Raw genomic sequence first — 26,827 nt, forward strand, 5'->3', positions numbered from 1 at the left:
AAGAAAACGGAACTATTTCTCCAAATCTATTCTGAGACAAATTAGACCTAGTCACACGCTGATGATGTCACCAGAAGCCCAGCAGGATCTAATCCCTCCAAGCTAAACTTGGAACTGGAGTTTCTCCAAAGAGAAATCCAAAAGAGAATTTCAGGATTTCTCCCAAGAAAAAATATTGGAGAATTTCTTAGACTTTCCCCCCACATCTCTAGACTCCGCCTTCCTACTCATCTGTCGTCTACTTCTCCCCCTCTCACTGGCCTATTTTTCTGGCTTGCAGAACCAGCAGCAGAAGACGAATGGAAGAAATAAGTGTTGGAAGTGAAGAACTCTGCGCCGTCTCATGTCTCAGTGACAGAGGGGGACAGACTAGTGAGTCAGAGGGCTAGAGGGTCAAGACATTGGTCATCCCTTCTCTACTGCTCTGACACTATCCCTTTGATGTGTAGATTGCTAATCTCAGGGACTGCCTGCCTGCCACTTCCTCTCCCCTTCTCTTCCCTTCCTTCTCTCTTGCAACACACAAGCTCTTCTGTCCCTGCACCATGTGTGCAGAGATGCAGAATCCATCTGCATCCAGCTAGATAAATAGATTAGAGATCTTATATCTCCACTTTCCTATCTAGAATAGAGTTCACTAATAAATACTCCATATATTGATTTGAAACTATAAACTGGCTCCAAGTTATTTTACTCTCAGCATACACACATGCCTAACCAAATTCTGCTGTGTTGTGCCTCTGTGCACTCTGCTATAATGTAAAAGGGTTTCTCTTACCAGAGCGAATTCCCAACAGTAAGGGAGGTCTCCCTGCCCCCTGCCATCTTCTCTGATTATTTCTAAGCCAGGAATTACAACATTTGGTGATAATCACCATGACGAACTCATGACACAGAAAAATGTGGGGCTATAGCAGGAAGGATCTGCTGCCCTATGCAGTGAAGTCCTCTTATGCACCAGTTCTGGTAATTTTGGGTACTTTCCACCTTCTGCTACTGCTTCCTTACAGGCAGTTCAAGACCACAAAGATAAGTAAGAACAGAGTGGTGTTTCTGCTGAAGATATCTGGCCGTGCTCAGACTGTTAAAAGGCAAGCCGCAAAAGGCAAGTGTTCCAATATTCTTATCTATTGTTGCATTTAAGATGCACACTTTGAAGAGAAGTACTCGCACACAACAGCTGTCCTATAGACTCAGAATTAGTTCCCGTTTATTTACCATACTCTTCTTTGTCAGCTGGTGTAATGTTCCTTAATCTTGCACCTTCTTGCAAACTCTTTGTCAAGGTCACAGAGAGTCTGGCTTTTTTCAGCAAATAAATTGTTTGCTTTATAAAAGCTGCCAAAAATCTTATGGAACTCCAGTTAGAATGCTTTCAAGGACACTTTCAAGATTGTCTGCCAAGTTTATACCCACATTTTTCTTTCTTCTGTTTCTACATAGTCCCCACCCCCACACCCGCAAGCCAAAGCTGGCTATGAAGCTATTTGTTGGTCCACACAGAAAATCCCCCTGCCCTTTAGCATTCATTCAAGGCTATGTAAACTGAGCCAGTCAATGGCATTGCAAAAGAGCACTTTCGATCATGCAGGGAGGGAATTTCTGATTTCTGCCCATTCTCTCTGCCAACTGCAGACCCCCATGCTACATTCCATGGCTTCCCAGAGGGACCCCTGACCCTCAGGAGAAGGTTTTGAAGTAAGACAAGAAGTTCAAGTGTGAGAGAGAAAGTAAGAAAACCCTGTTCAGTTTCCAGAACTCCACTCATGGTCTCAGGATCTCACCCAGAGTGGATTAAAGATGATGGTCCACATCCAGGATAATTCTGCACTTGCACAAACATATTGCTCTAGTGCAAGGATGTTTCTAGTTTTGCTAAGGTGGAAGCTTGACTTCCAAGCTGGTGTTGCGTTAGCTCCACAGGGTATACTTGCACAATAAGATGCAGATATAAATGTCCACATCCTGTTCTACTGCTGTTGTGCAATACTGGTGCAAGCAAGTCAAGAGCACAAGGGGTTGTGCAACTTTAAACATCTGCACAGCTGTGCAACCTTTGTGCACGTGTGCTACCTTGTTAGTTGTGCCAGCACTAGTGATGTGCACGGAAATAGGGATGTACACAGACCGGTCCGGAGCCCATTCTAAGGGCCTCCGGACCGGTCCAGACCTGGAGCCGGTTCGGCAGTTCAACACCGCGGGAGGGGTGTGGACCTTTAAGGGCAGGGGAGGGTGTACTTACCCCTCCCACCAATTTCTCCCTCCAGTGCTCCCATTTTTGAAAGCATTTGGGGCAGCAGGGTACCTCCCTGCCGCCCCTTCCCCTATTCCTCGTCAAAAGGCTTCAAAAGCCTGACTGCGTGTGCCACGTCCGTGTATCTCATTTAACTCAGTATCTTGGCAACTTATACAAACCCATTTGGATGAGCTTGAAGATAAGTGTTGGCTGAAGAAATGGTTGCACCCATGCTTAGGCAAGGTCTTTGCAAAAGTACAAAGCAGGTCTTGGGGATGGGTGGTTGGCCTTAAGTGCAGAGTCAGCAGCTCTCACTGATTTAAGAGCTTCCATGTCGAGTTCAAATTTCCACCACTTGGCCACAAAGTGTAGCCAGCCATAAAGACACCTAATGGAGTATAATAAATATATATTTACTGAAAATGGCCACAGCAGTTACTGTTAATGACACGCTGATGAATAGTTTGCCTTCCGTTCATCAGAGCTGGCTGCCATTTTTCTCTGGTCCATTTATTCTGATGGAGCCAGGGGTGAGGGGTAGTGCAGGATAGCTTACTTGTAACCAGTCTTTAAGCAACAGGAGACGGACCATCATTGAGGCTTGATACACCCCAGAGGTTCAGTGAAGGGGCTCTGGAGATATTTTCGCAAATCCTGTTTCACCAACATGCTTATTAAAGATTTATTCTTGGAAAAACTGCTGACAACTCCAGTAAAAGGGATTTCAGCTCGGTACTGTTAAGGACAGACTCGGTTCAGAGTGAGCCTTTTTGCTGGCATGAGTGAACCACTGATTAAACCTAACTTTTTCCTAAGTGTGGTTACTTGGCAAATTTGACTTGGCCTCTGGTTCAAGTCACCAGAGCTATGTCAGGATAAAGGGTGTGGCCCTCTTGATTGGAGTTAACTCCTTGGAGAGACAGGTTTCCTGTGGGTTTGCAGTCAATTTGCCCTCAGCCCTATAAAGCTGATTGCTAAACAAACTCGGCAGGCAAAACCCATGATTATATCTTACAGAGGAATTGGGATTAGTGACCGGACAGGGACAGGATGCAGGAATAAAAGGTCGTCCTTATCTTAAGGGATTGCAGTCTCATGCATCCTGTATATGAAATTACTTCAGGAGTCTGCATTCAAAAGACAACGTTGGGTTCAGTGAAGCCAGGAGCTTCCTTGTAAAACATGGTCATTCATTTCAGAACCACTGAAAAAGGGAGCTGAACTGAGTCCATTTCAGTTCATTTTTCATTCAGTATGAAACAAATGTAGCGAGGCCTCAGTCAAACCTATATACCATTTGTTACCCTCATTCATTTTTGTAACAGGGGCTTGCCTGTAGTGGGGCAGAGTGGCAGCCTTTTCCTAAATTTTAGATAGCATTTAAAGGCACTTCTGACAGTTTTCTTTTTTAAAAAAAATTATGCTGCATCATTGACTGATGTTAGGAACACAGGAAGCTGCCATATACTGAGTCAGACCATTGGTCTATCTAGCTCAGGATTGTCTTCACAGACTGGCAGCGGCTTCTCTAAGGTTGCAGGCAGCCTTGTAATCCCCCATCCCCAAGTTACAGTATTGCCTGCATATACTTTATAACCCTGTGGGTTTCCAAATCCTTGTGTGTAAATCTTTGTAGATATATGGTGTACAAACAACCACTATGTATATAATTGTGCTTTGGCAATGTACTGTATGCTTTGGTTTTATTGGTTTTATTGTTGGTTCAATAAAAAAATCTTGTCCTATTAAAAAACAAAAACAAAAAACAAACTTGTCCTATCTTGGAGAAGCCAGGGAGGGAACTTGAAAACCTTCTGCTCTTCCCAGAGCGGCTCCATCCCCTGAGGGGAATATCTTAAATTGCTCACACATCAAGTCTCCCATTCAGATGCAACCAGGGCAGACCCTGCTTAGCTATGGGACAAGTCATACTTGCTACCACAAGACCAGCTCTCCTCTCCTCAAGTGCTACAGAGACGGGCCTTCTCAGTTACTGCCCCGAGATAGTGGAATGTGCTCCCTGTTGAGATATAATCCTCTTCATCTCTGGCAATTTTTAAAAAACATATGAAAACCCATTTTTTTCACCCAAGCTTTACCAGCTTTTGAAAATTGTCTGTTTTATAGTTGATTTTAAATTGTTGAATTGATTTAACTTTTTATATGTGTTTTAATTGTTTTATGTTAACCGCCCAGAAATGAAAGTTTGGGCAGTATAGAAGTTTGATAAATAAATAAAATAAAATAAAATAAAATAAAATAAATAATACAGTTCCAAAAAAGAGAAAAAGCCCATCACTCTGCCATGCTACAGATAAGCCCCACTCCCAGCACCCTATTACAAAATAGGGACAACGGAAATGGATAATATTTGTTAGGAAAGTAAATTGATGGTCCCAAATGAATGATGTGATGAATAAGGGATTTAATTATCCCTTATGCAGCAGAGTTCACAGTCGTCCTAATATCTCTCTATATAATTCTCCTAAACATACCCGTCGCTGATCCCATGTGTGGCAGCTCTCGCAAGAGTTTGCAAGCAGCTGCCTGGGGGACGGGGACGGAGGAGAAAATGGCAGTGGCAGCCAGCCGGGAGGGAGGGAAAGTGCCAGCCAGGCTGGCTGGCGAGAGAAAGCGCTGCTGGCAGGCGGGGAGGGAGGGAGGGAAAGCGCAGGCCATGCCGGCTGGTGAGGGAAAGCAGCCTGGGAGGAGATGAACAGACTGGGGCTGAAGGGTGGGGGTGAACTGTTGAAAGTGAAGGACTCTGCACTGCTTCTTGCCTCAGTGACAGAGGGGGACAGACTAGTGAGTCAGAGGGCTAGAGGCGTCAAGCCATTGCTCATACCTCCTCTCCACTGCTCTGACACTATCCCAGGGATAGTGTCCCTTTGGTATGTACATTACTACTCTCAGGGACTTCCTTCTTGCCTCCCTGCCTCCCTTGCTCTCTTCTCTTCTTCTCCCTATCACACATGCTTGCTTCTCTCTGCACCATGTGTGCACAGAGATGCAGACAGCATCTGTCTGCATCCAGCTAGCTAGCTAGATTAGAGATTCTATCTCTCCACTTTCCTATCTAGAATGGAGTTCTCCAATAAAGACTCCTTATATTGATTTGAAACTATGAACTGGCTCCAAGTTTCTTTTGGCTCTTAGCAGACACGCATGCCTGGGCAGACTCCGCTGTGTTTTGCCTCTGTGCACTCTGCTGTAATAGGATATCTCTTACCAGAGAGAAATTCCCAACATGAACTAGGGGCACAGATGCTCTGCGCTGAATCAGCTAGTTGTATTATGTTACTGTTGAGAGAGAGTTTCCTTATAAAGTTCTCCATTACTGTGAGTTTACGCTGGAGCAGGTTTATGCTAGTCTGTTTTCCGATGGGACAAAATATCCTATACTGAGAGGGAAGAAACCATCCTATCCCCATCACATGCTTATCCCTACCAGAGGGGAGCAATGGCTATTGTACATACAGCATAGCAACGCATTGGCCTGTCATAGTAGTACTAAATCACAGTGCACCAGATTTCCTAATAAGCTACTAGTAGTAAATACATGTCACCTTACGTGGCGCAGTAGGGAATGCTTGACTAGCAAGCAGAAAGTTGCCGGTTCGAATCCCCACTGGTACTATATTAAAGATGATGCTGAAAGGCATCATCTCCTACTGTTGGAAGAGGCCAGCGTGTGACACGTGCAATTTATTGTGGCTGGAGGTGATGGGAGCTGTAGTTCAACAACATCTGGAGGCTCCCAGTTTGGGAACCACTGTGAAAAGCCAATAGTCAGGGTCAAATGTCCAGAGGGAAGCAATCTATATGTCTCTTATCTTAGATACTGAATGGGAATCAACAGTCATGACATGGTACAAAGGGTGAATGCCACTTCTGATTGTATCAACAGATTCAGGAAGTAATAGTAATGATCTACTCAGGACTGCAAGAGCTTACTTAGAATGTTGTGTCTAGTTTAGGGCAGCACACTTTTAACAAAAGAGATTTTTTTTAAACCCTGGCTTTTAACTGATACTGTTTTGATTGTGTTTAATGTTGTTTTAGAATATTGTTTAAAAAATTTTAAATTGTTGTTTTAAATTTCTTGTTTTTGTTTTTAACTAATGTTTTAATGTTTTTATCTTGTTGTAAACTGCCCAGAGACGTAAGTTTTGGGCGGGATAAAAATATGTTAAAAAGAAAGAAAGAAAGAAAGAAAGAAAGAAAGAAAGAAAGACAGACTAGGAAACAAGCCTATTAGGAAGGGGTACGCTTAGGCTGTAGTAAACTAAGGAATACATATATATATATATATATATATATATATATATATATATATATATATATATATATATATAAAACTGTAGGCCTGTACACACAACCATTAAAATCAGGGGAGGAGCTAGGTTAATCTGCTTGTGAATCGCTCCAGCCCAGGTTACTCAAAGCAAGGTAGCCCAGGTAGGAGAAGAGGTGATTTCTTCTAACTTGTTTTTCTGGTCATGTGGATCCACTTACCTTTTCTACCCAGCCATCAGGACCTAGCAGGCATGAAAACAACGGAGAGCTGTGACTACAGGGGTTGCTATGCATGATTGTGCTACTCTGCAAAGCACACTCTGTGATCCATAACACTACTTCCCAACTAACTGCACCAGTGCAGCAGGGAAGTGGCAACTGTTGTTGCCCTCCCCTTCTCTGGGAAGTATTCTGTGCCACCCAAATATATGTGCCTGCGTGTTCTGCAGCCCTCAGGGACATATTTCTGGGTGGCACAGAGGGCTTCCTGGAGAAGGGGAGGGCATCAAAAATTGCAACTTCCCTGCTGCACAGTGTAGTTAGTTGGGAAGCTTAACTGTTAGGCTCTCTCACTGCTCCGGTGCATCCTTGCTCCGTATGTCAGCCAGAGTTATTTTTTGCTTCAGAATTATTGGCTGGGATCCAGTCTAAGTTACTCAGTGATACTCTCCAGAAGTTACTTTAAAGGACTACTTTTGTACTTCCATCAAGTAATTGAGGATGCCAGTCACTGTTTTTACTCATATGCAAATTAATGCATATTGATAATCCATGTTGATAATTTGATTAAACAATTAAACTAAAAGTCATATGATCAATTACAATATTTTAAACTGGGTGACAGCCCTGACATTAATTAATTAATTAATTACAGGAAGCAATAGGTGTAGTAGTTTAAAATGAGAAAAACCATTATATATATATATCGTGTTTCCCCGAAAATAAGACAGTGTCTTATATTAATTTTAGCCCCCAAAAAAGCACTAGGGCAATTAGCGGTACATCAGAAATTACTGCTAGGTCTTACTTTCGGAGTAGGTCTTACTTTCGGGGAAACAGTGTGTGTGTGTGTGTGTGTGTGTGTGTGTGTGTGTATATATATATATATATATATATATATATATATATATATATAACACAGTGGAACAATTGAAATGCTAGGGTTCCTCTTTGGCTACAGGCCTCATCCTGGTATAAGTCAGAGAGGGAAAAATAGCAAATAAAAGAAAGGCCTTTTTATAATAAAGCTAAATGGAAAGGAAGTAAAGAATTTGACATGTTTTATTATGTTACTAGAAGCAGTTAAAAAGGCCAAGCTGCCTGATATTATTGTTAAAAACAGCTAAGATAACAGTCAAATATTTTTTTTAAAGTGAAAAGCAAAAGTTGTGAGGTGGGAAGGCTGAGTGAGGCGAAATGAAAGTCAAAGGAACCAAATGAAAACACAATTTGGAGGAGATGGAAGTGAGAGAGAAAAAGATCTGAGGGGAAACCAATGATTTAACAAAAACTGTGATGTGACAGGAGAAAAGTGAAGTAACTGGTGTTATTTAGAATTACTCAGAGATGACAAGGCTGAAGGGAAATATGGTGGCCAGATGTAGCTGCAGCACACAGTAATGCTCACAAAGCTAGTGTTGGCTTACTGAGACTTTTAAGTGCTGTGCGGCACGATCAGTAGCACAACCCCAGGTGAGAGAGTGATGAAGCCAAATCCCTTGCCAGACTGGGCTCACACCCAGTGCTGATATTGCATAACTAGGAGATGCTGCATTTTCACTAGTGACAACAGCACATGAAAATGAACTCCCTTCTGTCAGAGGATAGGCAATTTTTTTAAAAAATCAATTCAAATTACATTTTATATGCTTTTTTGCCCATCACTAAAACACCAAGTCATTACAGGTTTCTGTAGAGTTGTTTCTGTCTGTGGGTCTTTTACCAGCTGGCCAGCCTGAAGGACCTGGCAATGTAGCCCTCACCACAGGGTTCTCAGCCATCTTGTATCAATTCCAGGTCCACATTCGCTCCCACTGTGAGTCAGATGAGATGATACTTTGCCCGGACAGCCCACCCCACATGATAAGGCATGAGCACATCCTGAGTTCCTTAATTGCATGGGAACAAACTGCTCCTCTGCATGTGGTCCAGATACTTAGTAGAGCAGTAAACAGGGAGCCCTTTCTCACAATCCATGAGAAAGGGCTTGGGGCCCACGGGGAGGAAGGCTGTGGAAACTTTCCCTCCCGCTGCCAATGATTGCCCTGTCTGGGCTGGGTGCACAGATCACTTGCCCACACAAACTCCAGTTCTCCCTGGCAGTGGCAGAGGGTTGGGGCCAGGATGCAGCACCCCCTTGGAAATCCCATAATCCACCATGTGAGTGGAACATAGGAAGCTGCCATATACTGAGTCAGACCATAGGTCCATCTAGCTCAGTATTGTCTACACAGACTGGCAGCATCTTCTCTAAGGTTGCAGGAAGGAATCTCTCTCAGCCCTATCTTGGAGAAGCCAGGGAGGGAACGTGGAACCTACTACTCTTCCAGAGAGGTTCCATCCCCTGAGGGGAATATCTTACAGTGCTCACACGTCTAGTCTCCCATTCATAAGCAACCAGGGTGGACCCTGCTTAGCTAAGGGCCATGTTTGCTACCACAAGACCAGCTCTCCTCCCATTATCTGCACTGTGCATTGTGGGGATTCCCCCCCCCCCTCAATGCCGGCTGGGACCCCCACAGTTTGGGGCTGGCAGATGACCCCAAAAATGGGGTTAAGAGAGCACTTACTCTCTTAACCTCATTTAAGAGGCTGGCCTCTCAGTGGGGTTTGCCACCTCCAGGAGCTGCACAGCTCCCAGAAATTCTTACAGTCAGCAAAGGCCAGGCTTGGCTTTCCCAGCCTGGTTTTAGGCAGATCACAAGAAAGACCTCAGAGTGCAGATAGTGTTGCTAACCCTCCATAATTTACCTGGAAGTTATTCACACACGGCTTTATGCTGCGGGGTAAATGTTGAGCGAAGTCACTTTGAATTACTCTTGCGGCATTGAGGGAAGCAGCCCCTCCCCTCTGCTCTTGGGGTTTTGTTTTTGGTGCAGGTTCACATCGCATGCCTCCGTGTTTTCCTTCTAGCCAATGGGGGTGGGGGGAGAGATTTCTAAAGCCTATATCTGCATTCTTAAGAGAGTATCCCTCTTTTCATGTTAATGGTTCTAATTAGTGCCTCTCCCTCATTGCTCCAGCATTTTCAGAAAAACTCACTTAAGACTAGCATTTTAGAAACCCATTGAGATAAGCTAGAATTTGGAAGACAAAGCCCCATTTGTGTGTTGAGTGCTTCCAAAGATCTCAAATGGACATCCTGGAGAACTCGGGGGGGGGGGCTCTCCAGGTTGCCCCGTGCACTTGCGCGGGACATCCTGGAACTTCCGGGACCCACATAGCCCCTGACCCCAGCAGCCACCGCCGGCTCTGTGACAGAGCCAGCAGTCATGTGGGTGGCCGATCTGGCAGTCATGTGGGCAGCTGATCCAGCTAAGCCTGCTGTCCCCGCAGACCTCCTTTCAGTGCAGCATGTTGCTCATGTGACTTGCCTCACTCTCTTCCGGAGGAGATTCGGGGTAACGGCCCTATCTGTAAAGCCTCCTGGAGTCTCCAGGAATCAGCATCAATCTCCCAGAGCTTTCTCACACAGAGGCTTTGATTCGAATCTCCTCCATGAGGCAAGCTCAGGTTGTGTGTTCTCACTACAGCCAGATTCTCACTGAGGTCAGTTTGATGTCTTTGGAAGCACCCTACACACAAATTGGGCTTTTCCTGCTGGATTTCAGCTCATCCTGGTTTATTTCTGAGTTTTTAAAATGATGATTTTCAGCAAAGTTTCCTGGAAAATGTGATGCAAAGCGCTGACATCAGTCTTTACATTTACATAAGAACAAGTCACACCTATGAAATGCAAAAACAAAGCTGCCTAGCAGCCTTGCCTTTGACCCTGAGGGAAAGAGTTGAAAACCCAGTTTGGAATGAGCATTTTCTTGCATGCTATCCAAGCTGGGTTGGGGTTGCAAAAGCAGAGATGCTGCTGCAGGAGGGCTGACACATGCTGTGTGTGTGTGTCTCGGGGTCCTGGTGGGGGGCGAAGAGAAAACCAAGGCTGATGGTTCACAGGCAGTCTGATCCACAAACCACTTAAGCAAAAGTGTGTATTTGTGGACTTCAACTGAGTCAGATCACAGAGGGTGCTTTAATTACTAAACCCTGCGGGGTGTCCTGCCTCCTCTAGAAAGCCATTGGCCACAAGGAAAACACAAAGTCGGCTGTGTGTGAGCCGGCACAAAAGAAAACTCGCAGTAGAGAGGGGAGGGTCTGCTTCCCTAATACTGCAAGTTTCATTCATAGTGGTGGCTCCCCTCATTGGATACTTCAAGAACTAGAAGTCCTGTGTGGGAAAGCCCCAGGTAACTATTGAAAAGCAATCCTGGAGATGTTGTTTTTATTGTATTGATTTAACACATGTATTGACTGCCCTATATAAAATATCAGGGTGGTTTACAATCTGATGTTAATAGCCTGATATTGTGAAAAATGCTATTGGGGGTGGGGGAATCTCCAGGAACAACTTCAGTCAGAGTTGGCAACCCTATATGTAGAGGGGTAGGTCACATAAACCACCCAACACCACTATTAAGGAGCAGTGCACTGGACTGGAAGACTTACACACTCATAACCACTCACAACTTTATCACAGGGCGGAGGCCAGTCAGACAGTGTCATCGAAACCAGCCTTGTGGTTGGCCAAGAGTCATAACTGCAAAATCCAGTTTTGAATATTCTGTTAATGAATATGGCCAGCAAGCCAGAACCACTCCAGGCTCTCACCTTGACTTATCTTTCTCAGCTGCAGAAATTCATCTTTGGGCTGGCGACCAAACTTCAATCTTTCTGGGATCCATCATCAAGCTGGAGTTCGGTATGGTGATGTGTCCACACTAGGGCTGTCACATGATTCAAGAAACGTTAGGTAAAATTGATTGTATTTGTGTGTGTTGAATGATTAAATCATCAGTTAATTGGCTGACTATGCATTTATTTGCATATGAGAAAAATCTGTTCTCTAGAAGCATGCTTACAGCAGGCAACTTCTTTGAACAGGACTTCCCTGTTCTCTCTTGCAGGAGGGAATGATTATTTTTGGAAGTGATGGAATCCTTCTGACTCAATACATAGTTGGGAAGATGTGACATAGGACTGAGTTGCATAAAGAGCCCTGAGTATATCCCTAAGTACGTGGCTACAATTCTGGTCATGAGACCATTCTGGAAATGATTTTGCCTCTGGAGCCTCTGTAACAATAGCATCTAATTTCTCCCTATAAAAAAACACACAATTCCTTTCTGCCCAGCCATGATATTGGCCAACGGGGAGCTACAGATTGCAATGGACTAAGTCCCACTCCAGTCCACCTCTAGCCCTGGCTCTGAGGCAGCACATCTCATAACCATGATGCCATTATTGGGGGCGGGGGAGGGGGGAGAACCAGACTTCGAATGAACCAATCCGGAGTGAACTGCAGACATGCCTTGTTCTTATTGGCCCATTATTGTACAATCCCGTCAGTCATTTGCATCCCGCCCAAGAGCAGGAGCCAAGATAACAGAAATAGTTTCCCTACCTATCAAACAATATTTTTTAACTGAAAATTCCACTTATGTTTCCACTTTTGAAAGTGATATTACAGGAAATGTCAGTCGCTGTAGGAGGCTTTGAAAGAAAGTATGCACAAGTGATCAGATACTTTTCAAGAAGCCACGATGGCTTAAGGTGCATTGTAGTTTTATCCTGGACTACTCCTGCCTACACTCTTGTTTCGACTTTAAAATGCTCCTCTGTACTTTCCCCCACTTGTGGTAGAGCAGAGGTAGAGTCGAATTCTAAAGGTACTGTGACTCGGGTCTGTGACTTTGAGATCCTTAACCACCTCAGTACCCATCAGTGGCTTAGGACAATTTGCCTGCTGTATTTAATCTTGCTATATAAGTGGTGATGAATGAAAAGAATGATAACTTTTGTCTTCATTAAATTAAAAGTACTATCAACATCATTATTTGCTGGCATAAGGCAGATTCTAGAGCGTGCTGGCTATTATATCTCTTTGGCCTTTGGGTGATTTGAAATTTTTAAAAAATGATGTTATTTTTCATAAACCTGAACAATAGCTCTTAGATCTATTGGCACATGCTTTTGACAGGGTGCTGGCAGCAGACAGCTTTCAACAAACTGTGCCAATGCCTGTGCACATACTTCTAAGAATAACTCAGTGTCCAAGAATTTGGCCTTCTCTATCACAATCCGTGGCCAGCAGACAGCTGTTTTGAATTACGACAGGCTGAATTGATACTGGCTTTATTATAGTTGGACTGACACCCTGCTTTCTCTTAATCGTCTTAATGTTCCCCTTTGCCGTTTGGCTGGCAGCTTGCGTGGCACTTATTTATTACACTCAATGTTTTAAAGCCGCCAGTGACAGATTGGCGGGATCATCTCGTACACATGGAACAGGATCAGAGGGAAGCAGAACGTACCCTTCTTTCCAGAGGAGAACCTATGGATTGAAAGCTGGGCTTTTCCTTGGACAGCAAAACAAAGGGAACTGACTTCTAAACAGGTCTCTTCTTAGTTTTCCTAGATGGAAAGCACATTGTAAACTATTTTCTCATCAGCTTCAGTTTCAGTTGCGTTTTAGTGGGATTTCACTGAGGAACAGGGATCAGCAATGGCTGTTTCTTGGGCCTGCTAAGGAGTACCATCTGGCCTCTCAGCAGCCAACTGAGCAGCAAGAGGAGTACACAGAGGGAGCAGTGGATGTCCTCATGGGCTTGCCAACAGTTCATGGTGAAGAAAAGTAGAGGAGAACCCTCCATTCTGTTCTCAGAGTGGCCCTCCAGTAAAACTAGTTTCTGGCCAGAGTTTCATAGTCCTTCAGCGTCCCATGTTATCATGCCCTGATTCATAAGTTCATATTATATCCAGTCCCATGGCCCACATGCTCTGAAGCATTAGGAGAGTGAAGCAGGAGCTGCATCCTCACAGAGGGGCTGTTGCAGAGCTCACCTAAAGGCTTGTAGCGCACCCAAGTGCACCAAGAGGGGGAGGGGAGTGTGTTTCGCTAATCTTCCCTCCCTCCAAAAGTATCCTTTAGCTTCCAGAAATATGTCCCTGAGGGTCACGCAGCCACATTCTGGAAATCAAATAGCACTTTTGGAGGGATGGGAGATCAGTGAAAATTCCTCCGCCCGCCCCCTGCCCCCCACATGCATGGTTGTGCAACAAGCCTTTAGCTGAGCTCTGCTGCAGCCTCTCCTGCTCAGAGCTACTGCTCTGCCCTCCTAGCAATGTAGAACATGTGAGCTCGTGTTCTTATGGCCTGATCCTGTGGTTCACATTCTTCTTCCATGCTGGATCAGACCAAAAGTCCATCTAGTCCAGCAGTGTCCAGGTAGATGTCTCCAGAAAATTTACAAAACAGGCCATGGAGGCAACAGTTATCCTCACCCCAGTTGTATCCCACCCCGCTATTTTTCAGAGGTTTACTATCTCTGCAACTTGACACTCCATTTAGCATTATGGCTATCAGCTATTGACAGACTTGTCTTCCATGAATTTGCCTGATTCCTTTTTTAAACCATCTGTCATAGCCTCAGCTTCAACGGACAGCCAAGACTCAGATCCTGGGGCAGTGGGGGGGGGGGGCGTGTCAGGCTTTTCTAGACCTGGAGTTCCTGACTCCTGGACAGTCCTATACATCTGAGTTTAATGGGACTCACTTTCTGATAAATATCCTCATAATGCAGTCTGAGGTTACAGTCCTAAGAATACTTACACTCTGTGTAAATGTGCTTAGAACTAGGAAGTAAGTCTTGTTGAACTGGGTGACAGATTCTCCAATATGATAAAGAACTGGAAATAGAGCAGTGGTGGGACTGTGTTATATTGACTGACATTTACACTTGCCAGGCTTTTCCTATGTTAAAAATTGTACTACTTTCTGTTGGACTTTTCCCCCCCAAAGGAATTTCTGGAATGTAGTCAGTGAGGAACTATATTAAATTATATTGAAACAGGATCCTAATTTTATTATAGATGGCTACTTTTGCTGATAGCGGAAACAAAGAAGGATGTTGAAGAAAGAATACATTCTTAATGGCTCTCAAGCACTAAGCAAGCATTAGAAAAGGAGGTGCTAAAATAACTGTAGTTAAGAGTGTATAAAGCATTTTCATTCACTTAAAAAACCTTTCTATTAAAACATTATGATGTTGGGGCATCTGTGATCTCAAACAAGGAATAATCCCAATGGGAAACTAGAAGTGTTTTTGATTATTATCTTGAAAGTCTAAAATTCCTTAGGTGAAATTTAGTATGAAATGCATCCATGCAATGATGAAGGTGAATGTGTATGTCAACATCTGTGCTTTATTAAATCTGAACTATTTTTACTAGGCAGTGAACTGGAGAGACCAAATTCCCTGATAAAACCAGAAACTCCTGGAATGGGTCTTTGAAGATGTTCCTCACTGGATTGTTCTTGTAGAAAATGTAAGTGTTGTAAGTTACTTTTCCCCTTAAAGTGCAGCAAAGCTTACAGTACAATCAGTTTGTCTAATTTTGTCCACCACATTTAGAACATATTATCTGAAGCTGATAAAGCTTTAGCACACAAATACAAATCAAAAACTGTTCTCTCACAAAATTCATGGATAACATCAAACTTTGATGGAAGCATAAACCAGGATATATATTGCTCTATAACAGGGCAGACAACAGAAGTGAACAGTGCTTTCGGCATGCCAAAACAGTAGCAATGCACAAGTCCACAAACAGAAACAGCTATCAACAAAACATGCCAAGGCTAGATTAATTGTTATGGAAAATACTTAAAGGGGGGACTCTCGTCTACAGTTGCAATTCTAAACATGCTTACAGTGGAGTAAACTGAGCTCAGTGGAACCTGCTTCCAAATAAAGATCATGATGTACATTTCAGATTTCAATGAAATGACGGATTTAAGTAGAAAATTTGACTTTGTTTTCAAAATTTCAAGGTCCACTTTTGGATAAACTCACTATATTATACTGCTAAAAAGCCCATTTGATTTTGAGAGCATTTTCTTTCTTTCTTCTTCATAATTACACCAATCCTGTCCTAGTCATATGTGTGAGTAGTGGGCTGAAATAGGGATGATGATAAACATTTGGTGCATTTGATTGAAAGTAATGCAGTGTGCAGACGGATGACATCCACACTGAGATATGCATTCCAATGAATATCCAATCATGCATCCATTTACATCTGGGGTTTCTGGGGTTACATCTGTGCAAGTGGTGTACAGATCTCGTTTCCATGTTTAGCTCTCTCATCTAGACCAGGCCAGAGAACTTTAGTAATGTCATCAACGTGGGCCAAACACTAAGACTGCTATCCATTCCTGGGAGTAAATCCCATTGACTTCACTTCTAAGTAAACATGCAAAGGATTACACTATTCAGTTTGTTATAACAGCCAATGATCAACATCCTGACTAAAAATGCACTTGCACAATGCTAACACCAGCTCTTCTGAAAGATGGGTACTCCTATGCAGGGGGTGGTTTTCACTGATTGCCCCACCTCCAGAAGTGCTCTGTGTAATTTAGAGTAGGGATGTGTAAAACATTTCAATGTTATGTTTTGACTTGAAACGGATCGTTTCAAGTGTCTCAAGCTCGAAACAAACACCCTTTAAATAAAGGGCCTGTTGCAAGTTGGGGGGCGGGAAACAAACCCCTTTTGATTCGAAATGTCTTGATGTTTCAAGCGCCATTTGGGGGGCCTGTTTCCCCTGTGCTGATTGGTTTTCTGGCACTGGCTTCCAACTGGCTTGTGATCCTATGGAGGTTTGGGGGGAAGGTTAAAATTTTGTTAAAAATTGCCTGCTTGCCCATTTCTTTTGTGGGCTGGGTAGTAGGTAGCACCCATCATGCCCTACCATTTAACCCACTTTGGTGTCCCTAGCCACTACCCATGGAGAACAGTGGGGTGTTTCAAGTTTACCCATTGTTCCCTAAGGCCAAAACACTCTAAACTTTTGTTCTGTTGAAACAACCGGGTCAACTGCTGCATTGACAAAACGTTTCGGCTGTCTGCGTTTTGTTTCGTGTATATCCCTAACCTAGAAGTGGGTGCCTGCGGGTTACATGACCCTTAAGGGCCTACTTCTAAGTCTGTCTCATCTATTTCTGTCCTTTAAAAAACTATTTTAAAGTTCTGTATATTAATTAGTAAACTCTCGGTCAGGCTCAGAACTGAGCTCAGAAAACCAAAGTATTTTCCTCAGTTTGGAAAATAGTTTGGCTTATTCCAAGCCCAAATTGAACCAGATCAGGCTGTGATTATGTTATTAGGCGCACAATGGGTTGTGGTTCCTCTCCCATCCACTCATTCCAAACCACCTTTTAATCCAATTTGGAGAAGAAATCATCCTCCCATTTACCATCCATCAACTACCCATTTACCATCTGTGCCACTTCCAGTGGAAGGGGAATGGTGGAAGGGGGGGAGTTTTTTCTCCCCTCTCTGGTGCTGGCAGTTCGTTATGGCTGAAAGCACCACTGATATGTCAGTTGCATTTGGAAAAAGAAATTTGCCAGTGCTCCAGGCATTTGGAGTGAAGCCATAGTAGCAACATGCCCGGCACCAGAGTGGGAAAGGAGAGAGAGAGAAACCATTGCCACCACTGCAGCAAGAAAGTTAATGGTTGGACAGGAGGAAAGTAGAATGTGATGTTTTCTCCAGTTTGGCTTGAAATCCGAGCTGGGGAAGAACTTGAGACAAGTATTATGAGCCACCAATATTCATATTTTCAAGCCAGCAGAGAGGCTAGAAGTATATGAAGGTAAAATGTGGTAAGCAGAAAAGCTGTAATAAATATCTTCCTGTTAAGTGCATATCTGACTACACCGCATGACTAAAAATACAAGGCTATACTGCAGTTAGCTTTCAGAAATTGGAAGAAATTCACTGTTATGAAAGGCAAAAGGTGGCTTTATACAACATCTGACTCATTTCACAAAATCCTATTCTTACATTTCTTAGAAAAAGGTTTCCAATAATATTAGGACAGAGCATCTTGTTTATGCAATCAAAGATCTTGGGATGCTGTTATTTCGTATCATTCTTGTTACAATAGGCAATACATTCCTGTTCCTTGCAACAATAACTTTTTTTTTATTAAGGCTTTTTCATTTGACATTTTGATGTCAAAAGGCTGAAAACTTTGAAGCTGTTTTAGGATAGCAATGCCAATAAAATAAGTAGTGGTGTAAGGTATAACTCTTCTGCAACCCTGAGTTCATGGCCTCTTGCAATCTACTTTTGGGATATGAATAGAATTGCCCCCTGCTTCACACCAAAGGCTTATCATTCAGTAATAAGATGGCATACTGGATAGAGCACCAATGTTGTTAAGTTTGCCACCATTGTCAATATAACCACGAGTCCCCTGTTGTATGAGAAGGAAAACTCCTCCATGTTCTAAGAAGTGGAGAATTGCACTGAAATTCAACGTGAAAATCAGAACAGGCATATTTGCCATCTAGCTTTCTCTTGCCACCTAGAGGTGTGAATGGTCCCTCATACCTAGAATTAGACAGGGAGAAGAGACGGTTTTACAGTAGCATACATTGTCCCCTTTGCTAAGCAAGGTCCATCTTGGCTTGCACTTGGATGGATGACCACATGTGAGCACTGTCTGCTTTAAGATCTCCTGGTCCCATCTCCCTTAGAGATGGGGCCAAAGCTCAGTGGTAGAGCTTCTGCTTTCATGCAGAAGATTCAGTCCCCAGCTTCACTCCCTGGCATCTCCCAGGTAGGTCTGGAAGAGACTCCTCTTTGAAACCTTGATGAGCTGCTGCCAGTCAGAGCAGACAATATTATTTGATTGATTGATTTGATTTATATACCTCCCTTCCAAAAATGGCTCAGGGCGGTTTACATCAAAATAAAAACAAAACTATAAAAATCATAACTAAATCAATTAAACAATTAAAATCATCTAATAATTAACAACATAAATCTAATTAAAAGCCTGGGTGCATAAATGTATCTTCAGAGCCTTTTAAAAGTTGCCAGAGATGGGGAGGCTCTTATTTCAACAGGGAGCACATTCCAAAGTCCAGGGGCAGCAATGGAGAAGGCCCGTTCCTGAGTAGCCGCCAGATGAGTAGGCAGCAGCCACAGGCAAACCTCTCCAGATGATCTTAACAGGTGGGGTTGTGGGAGGAGGAGAGCTGGTCTTGTGGTAGCAAGCATGACTTGTCCCCATAGCTAAGCAGGGTCTGCCCTGGTTGTATTCGAATGGGAGACTACATGTCTGAGCACTGTAAGATCTTCCCTTTAGGGGGATGGGGCTGCTCTGGGAAGAGCGCCTGCATGCTTGCATTCAGAAGGTTCTAAGTTCCCTCCCTGGCATCTCCAAGTTAGGGCTAAGGGGGACTCCTGCCTGCAACCTTGGAGAAGCTGCTGCCAGTCTGTGTAGACAGTACTGAGCTAGATGGGCCAATGGTCTGACTCGGTATAAGGCAGCTTCCTATGTTCCTCTATGGTGGGGTTCATGGTGAAGAAGACAGGGCCTAAGCTGTTTAGGGCTTTATAGTTAATAACCAGCATCTTGTATTTTGCCCGGAAACATATCGGCAGCCAGTGTAGTTCTTTCAACACAGGAGTGATATGGTCTCTCCTAGATGACCCTTCCAAAAATGGAATTATGATGAATATGGAATTAGATGAACCAATGATCAGCTTCATATGACTTCAAGCTTGTGGAATCTGCCTCTTTGCCCTAGAACCCCAAGAGCCACCAACTGAAGGCACATGCATAACAGTGGTAAGAACAGAGTCCGATGCAAAAGGGTGGCTCTGGAAGCAGATACAATGACCCACTGCATCCATGAGCCATATACTAGCACAGTGACCTTCGCTATGTTTTTATAGCAGGGGCCACAGCCCTGAGGGCCTGTTCTGAGGAGGGGAAAGGGAGAGTGGCCCAGGCTTCAGCATGTGGGGTGTGGACACGAGGAAGAGGAGAGAAACAAGGGAGAGAGAGGCAGACAGAAAGAGAGAAGAAGTGGCAGTGAAGCGGGGGCAAGAGAGAGAGAGCACCTGGGCCAGTTGGTTGGCCATGGTAGCGGCAGGAGAGACAGAAAGCAAACACATGTGGGGCAAGAGGAGGAGGGGAGCGAGAAAGAGCACATGATGGCTGAGGGGACTAGAGGCAAGAGTGTGGGAAAGGCCAGCCAGGGGCTGCCACTGGGGTCTGTGCAGGCTGCCAGTGACCTGCAGGCCAGACAATGAAGAACAATGCACTGTGGAGGAGAGCTGGTCTTGTAGTAGCAAGCATGACTTGTCCCCTTAGCTAAGCAGGGTCTACCCTGGTTGCATATGAATGGGAGACTTGATGTGTGAGCCCTGTAAGATATTCCCTGTAGGGGATGGAGCCACTCTGGGAAGAGCAGAAGGTTTCTGTCAGGCATCTCCAAGATAGGGCTGAGAGAGATTCCTGCCTGCAACCTTGGAGAAGCTGCTACCGGTCTGTGTAGGCAACACTGCGCTAGATGGACCTATGGTCTGACTCTGTATATGGCAGCTCCCTGTGTTCCTATGATATGACCTGCATATACAAGTGAAGTTCTATATCTGTGTTACTACAGATCGGTAACTCTAAAACTGGTCAACAGAGTTTCACAAAGACCTTTTCAAAAGCAACCAATTAATACTTATAATTTATAGTGGAGGGGCACTGAAAATGAACACTAGGCCAGCTATATGGCCATTTTTTAATGTGCAATTTTATTTGCTATTGTTAAACTTTTGAGAGTCCAGAAACCCATCTCAAACTACTGCAAATCATCAAAAGTTCCTGACCCACCTTCTTCCCACCCCTGTACTAGAGAGTTACGATGAATCTAGCATGGGCATAAACATATCTGTGATTTTGTCCTGCCTTGGATTGATATGAGGTCAATTTCAGCCTCCACAAAAAAAGATGAAGTAATTGACTAGGGATGGACTGATCTCTGGGTAGCATTGGTGCTCGGCTTCAGTACACTTCTGACAGTTCTCTCTCTCTCTGAGTATATTTACACTACAGGCCTTTAACTGGCTTGATAGTAAAATTGGTATGCAGGGAACACTGAAAACTGTAATTATGTGTTGGAGCTAGGACCCTCTAATAGATTTCCCAGTTACTGGTATCAAACTGGCAGAAGTATGTAGCTTTGATTGTTTGTAGCTTTGATTGTCCTCTCTGTAACACTCTCACGCATACACATATAGGAAATCACCTAGAATATTTACCTGCACCATATTTTTTTGTTGGTGAGAAACCCAGCAAGATACAAGGCACAGAGGAGAGATTATGTGATTTCCCTTATCCAAAATGGAGCGACTACAGTGGCTGTCATGCTTGAATATGGTTGCTTAAGGACTGTGAGTCTTGAGATTGTGCGGATGTTCTGTTATATTCATGGCAGCAGCTGCTGTGTTTTCTGGCAATCCCCATAATTTCAAATCTCATTTGCCAAGGTAAGGCAGTGTGGGATAGGAGATGCAAAAATCCAATGGATTCCCCAGTACTAGTGAGAGAGCCTGTGTAAGCAATGCACCAACTTGCCTTAGTCCCTCAATCACTGACATGCCTAGAGTAGCAGAATACTACATCCTACTCCTGACTGTCTTTCTAAATCCCCCTAGAGTCACCACATTTTGACTCAAAATTGTGCATATATCTTTTTGCATTTTCAATTTTATTGGATTTTACAATAGCTTTTACATTCAAATTGCATTCATTTATAATTTCTACACATAAGTGAATATTGACTTCCCGCTTGTCTATCTGCACGGTTCACAATAACTATACATATAAACCATTGCTATAATAATTCAAAACATACATACTCCACAATACTACTCGATTTTACCCAACCTAACCTGCTGTTATTACTATATTTCAAACCCTACTGAAAAGTCCATATTAGAAAAATAATTCTTTAAGTAAAGCAAAAATGGTTCCCAATCTTTGTTAAAACATTTCAAATTTTCAGCTCTTATAAGTGCTGTAAGCTTTGCCATCTCAGCATATTCCAACATTTTTATCAACCAGTCTTCTTTTGAGGGCATTTTAGTGTCTTTCCATTTTTGTGCATATACTATCCTGGCCGTGTGGTTGCATACATAAAAAATGTTGAATTTCTTCTGGAGAACTCTCTTTCAGTTATTCCCAGCAGGAAGGATTCTGGCCTCTTAAGAAGTGTCACCTTAAAGATTTTCTTCAGCTCATTGTATATTATATCCCAAAAGGCCTTTGCCTTCCCACATGACCACCACATATAGAAAAAAGTTCCTTCACATTGTCCACGTTTCCAACATTTGTTTGAAACATTTTTATACATTAACGCTAATTTTTTCGGTGTCAGATACCACCTATACATAATCTTATAATAATTTTCTTTTAAAGTATAACATGCGGTAAACTTTAAATCAGTTTTTTGTAATTATTCCCAAGCTGCCATATCTATATTATGACCCACATCCTGAGCCCATTTTATCATGGTCATTTTGACCACTTCATATCTTGTCTCCTCCAAAAGCAACAACTTATACATCTTAGAGACTAATCTTTCATCATTAAATTGTGCATATATCTTTAATTGGACTGGGAATTGTACAGAGTCCCTTTAAGAGTTTCATCATTGATCAGAACTGTTTGAGTCTGGCTCAGCAGAAGCATGTTGGAGGAGTGTGTACCATATGCAAGCGAGCAGAGCTTCCTCCTAAAAGAGATCTTCAACAAAGGCATTGTTTGTGAAGACTCTCTCCTCTCTAAAAACATTATAGTTGCCCTCAGGCAATGGCAGAGGATGCAGTCATTGCATCTCCCATCCCATTCCTCCCACAGATCCTTCATCCACCCCTCTCCCACCCATTGTAGCGAGTACAAACTAGTTTTGCCACACAGCAGGCAGAAGCAGGGGTTGGGCAAAGGACCAAGGAAGGAGAAGGGCAGAAGGTGTCATGGACACACCTCTCCTCTCTCTGTGTATAATTAAAAGGTATTCATTCAAAGGCACAGCTTCTTGGTTAAAACCTGGCACTCCTCAATCTCACACACATCCCTACTATTTGGGGCAGAGATTTCTGGTTAATATCCATTTTATTATTGTGCCATTTTGCCTGCAGAACATTATCAATGGACATGCTCTACAGATTGATGTGGAACTTATGCATAAGGGCTATTGGCTTTTTGAAACATTACCTTGCCCCAATTTCTTCCTCCTCCCATCTATTTATTTCATCTCCTTTTAAAAAAAAAGAGTCTTGTAAATGTTCTCAAAAGAACATACCATTTGCAGTAACATTGTCCAATGCACGCGCCTATGTCATCCATCAAACTGGGCCTTTTTTTTTAGCACGTTCATGTTCCCAACCTTAGGACTGCACACAAATTTGTGACAATGTTTTAACTCTAAACCGTAAACATCCTAGGCCCTGATCCAGCCATGCTTGCATGGAGCATTAGTCTGTTCTGGAACAGGAGAGAGTGGAAGGGAGACTGAAGCCCTTTCTCCCCTCCCACTCCACAGATAGATGATTGTTGCTATTTTTATTGTTTTAACTGATATTTATAGACTGCTTTTCAACAAACGTTCACAAAGTGGTTTATGCAACAGAAAAATGAGGTGGGGGTGGGGGGAGATTCTCAGTCCCAAAGAGGCTCACAATCTTCTTCTTCAAGTCACAAAATTCATACCAGCAGCAACCATTGAAAAGATGCTATGCTGGGATGCCTAGGGACAGTTGATCTCTCCCTGCTAAATACAGGAGAACTAGCGCTTAAAATGTATCTTTGCCTATTAATCTGAGTAGGATTGCGCGGTCATGGTCCTAGCTACTGGATAATGCTTTTGAGTGTGGCAACTAGGGGCTGGAATGTATGAAGTCAAATAATGCGCACCACCCCTTTGGATCATTGTGGAGGCAGCATCTCCCAGGATGCCCATCTCCACATAACACTGTGCGCTTCCGGGGGCAGTGCCCTGTACTGCCCCACAGAAGGCTGGGAAGTGGTGCAGGGACATGGGGAGGTGTCATCAGTGACCTCTGGGAGTTGCAGTCATTTTTCCATACAACTCCAGGAAGAAAGCGCTTGAAATGACTACACCTCCCAGCACTCATAGGAACATAGGAAGCTGCCATATACTGAGTCAGACCATAAGTCCACCTAGCTCAGTATTGTCTACACAGACTGGCAGCGGCTTCTCCAAGGTTGCAGGCAGGAATCTCTCTCAGTCCTGTCTTGGAGATGCCAAGGAGGGAACTTGGAACCTTCTGCTCTTCCCAGAGCGGCTCCATCCCTTGAGGGGAATATCTTACAGTGCTCATACATCTCGTCTCCCATTCATGTGCAACCAGGGCAGGCCCTGCTTAGCTAAGGGGACAAGTCATGCTCGCTACAACAAGACCAGCTCTCCTCCCAACTCCCCTCACACATCTCCCTATGTGCCTTCCCAGACATAGCTGAAGCACTATGGGACTCTGTCTATTAAAGACCCACCGCCCGTCCCACACACACCCCAGAAGTGTACAGTACTCCATGGAAATGAGCCTGCTGCAAGTGGCCATCTCTGCGTGGTTCTGAAGGGTAACCATGCATGCAGCATGATGTATGATTTTTTTCATTCAGCCGGAGATACAGTCATGGAACCCTGCTCCCTCACCTGATAGGCCTGTGCTTTGGATCGGCCAAGTCCAAATAAATCGCACCATCTGCTTGGTATTGGGAGGAGGCGGCCACTCCCAGCGTGGGCCGTTCCATCCAGTACTGCGCAGCTCTGGTGCATGGTGCCCCTTTATGAAAAGCCAAGCCCTGTGGTGGCCCAGCAACATCTAGGATGGCATATGGGGCATGGCAGGAGGTGTGCATGGGAAATGCTGGTTTGGATACTTCTGGGAAAGGACAGCCCATCCCAGCACAGAAAAGGACTGTCTGATTAGCCTTAAGCAGATTGTAGCCCAAATCTGAAAAACATTTTTCTGGGAAATGTTGTTTTAGAGACCACTATCAATAACCATCGAATCCATCTGTAAATATCATAGTCATGTCCTAAATTCTCTGGACAATTCTGCCTTACTGCTAATTTTAAAACTGTTTAAATGTGTGAATTGTTAATGGTTTTAAGCTGTTTTTAACATTGTTTCATATTGATTGTTTTTAAAATGACCGGTTTGCAGGTTTTTGTTACTGTGCACTGCCTGGAGCCGTTTGGATAGGGCGGTATATAAATGTAATAAATAAATAATAAGTTGTATCTTGTCTATTTTTAAAAAGCACACCGGGTAGTAATGAAATTATTTTCTTGTCGTCATCACATCCCATTCCCTAAACATTTGACATTCTCCTTCAGGTAGCATTAGTCTGTGGCAGAAACAAGAATGGATAATCTTGTTAAATCATTGTTTTTCAGCATTTTGCATTGAAGTGCAGGATTGCGAACAGACAGAGCTGTCTGCTTGCACAAACTCCTTCAAAGCCAATTGTTAAAAGGAAGCCAAGCAAGAAATAAAGGAGTGTGCAGACTTTTTGTGTCACTGGGAGTATTGCACCATCAAGTCAGGAGCTGTGAAATGGGGGTGAATCAAGAAGAGCATGAAAATCATACTGACCGCCAAAGCAAGCTAACCGTTGTTAACCTTGTAAACCTTTAGGACAACCACCCCTCTGACTTAAATTTGACTTGATCTGTTACAGTCTCTGGAAGAATTAAAAGTCAGCGACTGTTACAGAGCTAGCTGCAGATGAAGAGGAAAAAATAATTCTTTCTTGTGCGGACTATAATGAAATTTGACAGGGCCTTTCCATGCAGAATCGTGAGCTTAGCTCTTATGTACTTCTTAGGGGCCTGACTGGAGCTAGCTAGTATGGCTCCCTTGACAAAAACAGGCCACACTCTTCCTCCCCTTTTTATCTCTACTCTGCAAAGACAAGACAGTCTGTATTTCATATTTATTTATTGTATTAAGAAAATATGCTAGCTGCCTGTCAGCATAAAGCTTCCAGGGTGGCATACTCTCAAAAGAATTTTAAACAACTATACAATACAATCCTTATAACAGCACAGAAGTAGCTTTCAGCAGATGATAAAAAAAGGGGGTAATACACTGTGCAGGGACATGTCAGCCCTGGAACCATGGTGGGTACGCAAGTGGAACAAATGCAAAAATTGCACATATGATTTTGCACAAGAGTAAGCCCATTGGAAAGCTCTCATCCGAGCAGGTCACCATCACACAAGTTAGCTTGGCATGCTCATCCAGGATTATATTATATTAATTAATTAATTAATTAATTTTTTAATTATTATTATTTTACACAGTCAGACAGGTGTTATTGACTGGTTTGTTTTATCCAGACATCGAGTCCTTCCCAAGGACCTGGGATGCCAGAATTTTATTGTCAATGTTGCTGCTGCTGCTGCTGCTGCTGCTGCTGCTGCTGCTGCTGCTGTTGTTGTTTTTATTATTATTTATTCCATTTCTATACCGCCCTTCCAAAAATAGGTCAGGGCGGTTTACACAGAGAAATAACAAATCAATAAGATGGATCCTTGTCCCCAAAGGGCTCACAATATTAAAAGAAACATAAGCTAGACACCAGCAACAGTCACTGTTGCTGGGGGTGGATAGGGCCAGTTACTCTCCCCCTGCTAAATAAAGAGAATCACCACGCTAAAAGGTGCCTCTTTGCCAAGGTAGCAGGGGTCAAATTATGGATGGAAGATTATTTTCCATTCATTGACCTGGCACTGAGCAGTGCTATAGATCTTAAAATATATGGGAGAAGGCAGCCTTTGTATTGTCAGGAGTGCAGTAGTGGGCATTGTCCCTTTCATTAAGCTGGGTTTGCCTTGGTTGGCATTTGGATGTCTGGCTACATCTTAGTGCTAAAATATTCCCCTTAGAGGATGGGCCATAGCTCAGTGGTAGAGCATCTGCTTTGCATGCAGAAGGTGCCAGGTTCAAGTCCTGCTGGCATTTCCAGGTAGGGCTGGGAAAGGCTTCTGCCTGGAACCTTAAAGCGCAACTCCTGCCAATCAGTGCAGGCAATTCTGAGCTAGAAAGACCAGTGGTCTGACCCATTATAAGGCAGCTTCCTATGTTCCTATATGTCCGGGGTGTCCACATTGGCCAATAGCCAGGAATGATAGAA

General features: G+C 43.5%; 1 long non-coding RNA gene across 1 annotated transcript in view; it reads left to right on the top strand.

The window, feature by feature from the left end:
- Positions 1–15,165, top strand: part of LOC128328397 (uncharacterized) — a 32,440-nt gene extending 17,275 nt beyond the window's left edge. Inside the window, exons 2-4 of the long non-coding RNA XR_008309187.1 lie at positions 11,430–11,552; positions 13,046–13,196; positions 15,032–15,165. This is a non-coding gene — a long non-coding RNA (uncharacterized LOC128328397). The remainder of the gene's footprint in view (positions 1–11,429; positions 11,553–13,045; positions 13,197–15,031) is intronic.
- The last annotated feature ends 11,662 nt before the right edge of the window (positions 15,166–26,827 follow it).

Source organism: Hemicordylus capensis, chromosome 5 (genome assembly GCF_027244095.1).
Source record: "Hemicordylus capensis ecotype Gifberg chromosome 5, rHemCap1.1.pri, whole genome shotgun sequence".
Lineage (NCBI taxonomy): Eukaryota > Metazoa > Chordata > Lepidosauria > Squamata > Cordylidae > Hemicordylus > Hemicordylus capensis.